General features: G+C 40.7%; 2 pseudogenes; one reads left to right on the forward strand and one right to left on the reverse strand.

The window, feature by feature from the left end:
* The first annotated feature begins 1,364 nt into the window (after positions 1-1,364).
* On the forward strand, positions 1,365-2,378 carry LOC118829884 (annotated as a pseudogene).
* Positions 2,379-4,697: 2,319 nt separating this feature from the next.
* LOC118828405 lies at positions 4,698-5,073 on the reverse strand (annotated as a pseudogene).
* Positions 5,074-5,722: the final 649 nt, after the last annotated feature.

Raw genomic sequence — 5,722 nt, forward strand, 5'->3', positions numbered from 1 at the left:
CTCTAATTGGGGGAGATGATAAACTAATAAACATTTCTTGGGATAACAGGGTCAGATGCAGATAAAATGTGAGCAGGATTTTTTTTTAAGACATCTAGAAAAGTCAACATGCTTTAAAAATAATATTTTCACATTAGAGTACTTTAGGGAGTTATCTCAGTGTTTAATAATCCTCCCAATTCTGTCTAGTGTTCTGAGATAGCACCAGCCTAAGAGTCAGAACTTCAAACACCTCTCTTGTGCCCACCCTCCTCCCAGTTTTATAATATATAGACTTGGTGATAATTTGCATGATACTTGGGGAGCTACAGGAAGGAAGATGGATCTGCCTAGGAAAATCATCCCCCACTCTATTTTTTTCATTTGATCCCATTAAGACTTACTAAGATTAAATGCAATATGCATATTAACAGAGTGCCTGGCACTGAAATAGTTTTAGTGATTTATATGCAACAGATTACTAAGAAAAAAATGAACCGAGGATTTACCCTTTTTTAAGATAAAAGGATTGTTTGTATGAAAAAAAAGACTTGTAGATTAATAAAGGACTCTAAGTGAATTATGAGACATAAGTATTTCTGGGTTAATGCTGTCATATACTGAATTAAGTAAAAAAGGGACAGTGTTCAGAAAATAAGAGGTGATGGTCTCAGTGTACTCTGTGTGATAAGAACATATCTAGGATCATTTCTGGGTACCACATTTTACTAAGTACATTGAGGGCAGGAGAGGAAAGAGGAGGGAAGGGGAGAGGTGGGGAGGGGAAGGAAGAGAAGGGGGGAGAGAGAGAGAGAGAGAGAGAGAGAGAGAGAGAGAGAGAGAGAGAGAGAGAGAGAGAGAGAGAGAGAGAGAGAGAGAGAAAGGTCCCAGAGACCTGGGACACAGGGTCCCAGAGTGGAGTCCAAAGTTCTGTAGTAGAGTGGGAAGAAATGGGATTCATGACTGGAAAGCAGGTAGCATGATGTAGAGAACATCCAGAAAGGGCAGCAAAGAAGGCGAGGGGGACTTGAGGCCCTGTAATGTGAGGATGGGCTGAAAAAACCCTAAGGTTCTGAAGAAGAATGAGGAGTAGGAGGAAGAGAAGAAGGAGGAGGAGAAAAAACAGGAGTAAAAGGAGGAGAAGAAGGGAGGGAGGGAGAGAGAAAGAGAGAGAGAGAGAGAGAGAGAGAGAGAGAGAGAGAGAGAGAGAGAGAGAGCACATTTCTTAAGTGACTATGGACCAGACATTGTACTATGAACGGGATACAAAGACAAGACAGTCCCAATCCTACCTACAAGAAGGCTACATCCCATGGCAGTTAGAGACAATATATTGTGAGGATTGGAAATGAGGAAAAGGTATGCATGGATGTAGCCCAGAAGTGATGTGGAGGCCTGGCGGTGTAACCAGTGGCCCTGTTTTCCATCTCATGCTTCCTTTCACAATGTCGTGTAAGTCTGTACAGACCACACTTCAGACCGATGAAGTGAAGCATGTGCAACAAGTGGTGGTGTGATAATTTACTTCAACAGAATTGAGGTGGTAAACTTCCTGATACCGAATGCTGTATATGACATAGTAAGGAACCACACAGCCGACTACAAAAAGGCCCTCATCTTCAACAAGATCCATCATGAACTGAACCAGTTCTGCAGTGTACATACCCTCCAAGAGGTCTACGTTGAACTTTTGGATCAGATTGATGAAAATCTCAAACTAGCTTTGCAGCAAGACCTGACCTCCATGGCCCCTGGACTTGTCATTCAGGCTGTTCAGGTCACAAAGCCCAACATTCCTGGGGCAATCTGGAGAAACTACGAACTAATGGAAAGTGAGAAGACAAAACTCCTTATTGCAGCACAAAAAGAGAAAGTGGTGGAAAAGGAAGCAGAAACAGAGCGGAAGAAGGCTCTCATCAAGGCAGAAAAAGTGGCTCAGGTTGCAGAAATCACATATGGGCAGAAAGTTATGGAGAAGGAAACAGAGAAGATTTTAGAAATTGAAGATGCTGCATTCCTAGCTCGAGAGAAGGCAAAAGCTGATGCCCAGTGCCATACAGCCCTGAAAATAGCTGAAGCAAATAAGCTGAAGCTGACCCCAGAATACTTGCAGCTGATGAAATACAAGGCAGTTTCCTCTAACGGCAAGATTTGCTTTGGCAAAGACATCCCCAGCATGTTCATGGACACCACAGGCCATCTGATTGGCCAAGCAGTTTGGGGGGCAGGCCAAGGACTTTGGAAACTTTAAAGTGCTGTGTAAATATGAACTATTATGTCATAAACTAATAGTGAATATGGCTGTCAAATTTCCTGTCAACTCCATTATCCAAACCAGTTTAATAACTTCTAAAGCACATTCCATTTCAAGTCAGTTCAATAGCATGATTTTAGTCTGATGCTTACTACCTGTATGACTTTGGATAAGTGACTTAGCTTCTCTGGCCTCAGCTTCCTTATCTGTAGAATGAGGGATTTGGATGGGATAGCCTCAACAGGCCTTCCAGCTATAAATTTATGGCCTCTTTTCCTATACTCTCTATGAGTTATGTTTCTAAATTCCCTCCTCTTCTTTGACTGCAGTCACCGGTCTGTTAAATTATATCTGTTGAATATGGTTTCTGTGCTTCCCTTGGCTTTTCTTCAGTTAGAGGAAAAGAACCATCAGATTTTAGTCAGGCACATTTTCTACAACTTCTCTTTAATTATAGAAGATCCATAATTGTTCTGAGTTCAAAAGAACTTTTTCTACCTCCTATTGGATTCTTCTTGTCTTGCCACTTTATGGCTAATCCTAAAAGTAGGATAGCATAGTATACGGAAAGCCAGCTTTATAGTACAGGAAGCTTGGATTAAAACCCTGGCTCTGTGTCAAGATCTGTTATAGACATTAAAAGGAAACTGGTAGAAGAATTAAATGAGCCAGACAGTAATGAAGGTAATATGTCCTTTTATACGGTGTGTTTAAGGGAAGGTCATGTGTCTTTAATGCGGACAGCCAAGGGAACAAAAAGTAATCGAAGTGTACTAGGACAATAGCCAATGAACCCCTCACACTGCAACCAGGACCAATACCTGCAAAGTAGGAAAGACCTTCGACCCTTACAATGAAGCTGAGATTAATAATTCTAAAGCAAGGTAGTCCACTAACCTCCCTCAAACTAGATGTAAGACTAACACCTCCAAAGCCAGCCTGGGAAGGGATACAACCAGAGATGCTGCCAGAGAGCCCAAAGCACAATAGTCTTCAAGCCAGGTTAGGAAGAGAGAGCCCACAATGTTCTAGGACTCCTGTGTCCATGAATGACTGAATGAAAAAAAAATTATTTAATATATTTTATTATTTATAAGCATTTATTAAATTTATAAGCATTTCTTAAACACGTTTATTGCTAATAAAATATTTATTAATGTATATGGTACCTGACACAGAGAGTGCTTAATAAATACTCATTAATTTATTGACAACCTGAGCAAAGCATTATGATAAGGGCATATTTTCTACAAATAGAAAAGCAAGATGTTCCCTGCTTTCAAGAAGATGACATTCTAATTGGAGAAACAACATACCTGGGAAGTTTCAGCTACAGGTGAGATAAAAAGGTTCCCTGCTCCTTAGGGTACAACAACATGGCAGATGGTCATATATTTTCTTTAGTGTCATTTCTACTTTTAAATCAAGCCCATCTCTGATACTGAGCTATTTGACAGTGCTAAAGACTGGCGGCAAGATTTTTTTTCCCCTTGGGTCTTCAGTAACTGTTGTTGATGAGGAGACAATGGTTATGATATCTGCAGAGGCAGTTGCCAAGTCATGTGTCTACATGGGTTGCTTCCCTTAATGATGGCTGTGAGGGCCCAGAAAAGAAACAGGGCAGTAGTAAAGGGGCGCCAGGTGCGAAGAGGGGACATGGCTGAGAAATAGACAGTTTGCTAGAGAAAGAAAAGTTAGGGCAGACTAGAGAACTCTGATACATACTAGTTTTGTGACCATGCACAAGTCACTCCACTTTTATATGTCACACATAACTCTCTGAAACTTCAAGTTGCGAATCTACATCCATGAAGGGGATTTCTATACTGGGAGCTCTGTATACTAATAGAGTCACAGATCTCTTTTTACCCCCTTTGCCCTACTGCCCTACCCCACCCTCCCACTCAGCACACCCATGGTCTCACGGCTATGCATTTTCAGGTTTCATGGCAATGTGATCGATTCAACAACTAAATAAAAAAAAAAAGTTTACTTTTGAAAAGTCCTAGTGTAAAATATTTATTTAGGAGTGAAATTATATTATTTAGACCTCACCCTATCCCCCAAAATATTCAATCTCCTTAAGATCTTTAGATTTGGAAAGACCTTAGAAATTTCCTATTTTTCCTACCTCTGAGACTTATTGCCTGTTTGACTTTAGGCAAGTCACATATCTACTCAGGTGCTTCATTTCTTCATTCTTAAAACAAAGGGGTTCGATTAAGTAGCTTCTATGGTCCTTTCTAGCCCTAGTTCCTATGAGCCTACTTATTACTGGTTTTGGGTCAAATCAACGAGCATTTATTAAATACCTACCATGAGCCATTCACAGAGCTAAGAACTAGATTCATATTTCAATTGATTAAACATTTGACATTGAGTTTTTCTTCTAGAGATCAAAATCTTTTTTTTTTTAGTCCAATAAGTTTATTTTTGAAAATGTACAAAAAAATGTTGAACCATTTTATGCATCTTCAGCAGCTGGAGTATCTCCACCCTTGGTGTTCATGGTATGTATCACTTGTGCTCTGTGTTTTGGAAACCAGCTTAATCAGACCTTTACTAAGCAGCTCCTGGAGGGCTGCTCAGGCTAGAGAACTCTGGATCTTCAGTCTCTCTGAGACTACTGCAGGGGTGATAAGTTTATAGTTGGGGACCTCCTTGCAGAGTTTGTCATACATTGCTTTGTCAAACAGAACCAGATTGTTGAGCTTGTCTTGAACTTTGCCCTTGGACCACTTCTTCTTCTTAGCTTTGCCCCCAGACTTGTTCACGGGATCTTTGTCCTTCTTGGCCGTCTTGCTGGCATCTGTCTTCTTCTTATCATCCTTGGGTGGCATGGTGAGGCTTCAGGAACTCCTGGTGCTGCCGCCTCCAAGCTAAGATGTCAAGGCTAAGATGTCGGGACAGAAAGGCTAGAGACCAAAATCTTAATAATTAAATAAGATAAGGGTTGGATTGTTGTTGCTTGTTTGTTTGTTTGTTTGCTTTTGTGTTTGAAGTTCCTGACAGCAGGGATTGCTTTGTTAGGAGAAACATGAGTGTCATTAGCCAATTAGAAGGGGAATAATGGTTTGATTCTCCAAAAGGAAAGGCCTAACTTTTGCAGCTTCTAGACCAGGGGTGGGGAACCGGAAGGCCACATGTGGCCCTCTAGGTCCTCAAGTGCAGCACTTTGACTGAATCCAAACTTCAAGTGAAGTTTGGTTCCCCACCCCTGTATCTAGACTAATGCTATCCACTAACACTTAGCCCTAAGTACAAATCTCTGAATAATGTGTCCACTTGTATAACACATCAGGTCCCAACCTCAGTCTTCCTTTTTCTTTTCTCCAGTGTTTTGTCTATATTGATAAATTTTGGCATCTAGAACTTGTGTCTAGATGAAATGTGGTAATTTAGTGAGTGAAATAAAGCATGTTGGCAGAATGTAAATTTCTTAAGTTGTTTTATTTTTGTGTTGCTAGCACCTACGCAACATTTTCCAGT

The sequence above is a fragment of the Trichosurus vulpecula genome, chromosome 8 (assembly GCF_011100635.1).
Source record: "Trichosurus vulpecula isolate mTriVul1 chromosome 8, mTriVul1.pri, whole genome shotgun sequence".
Lineage (NCBI taxonomy): Eukaryota > Metazoa > Chordata > Mammalia > Diprotodontia > Phalangeridae > Trichosurus > Trichosurus vulpecula.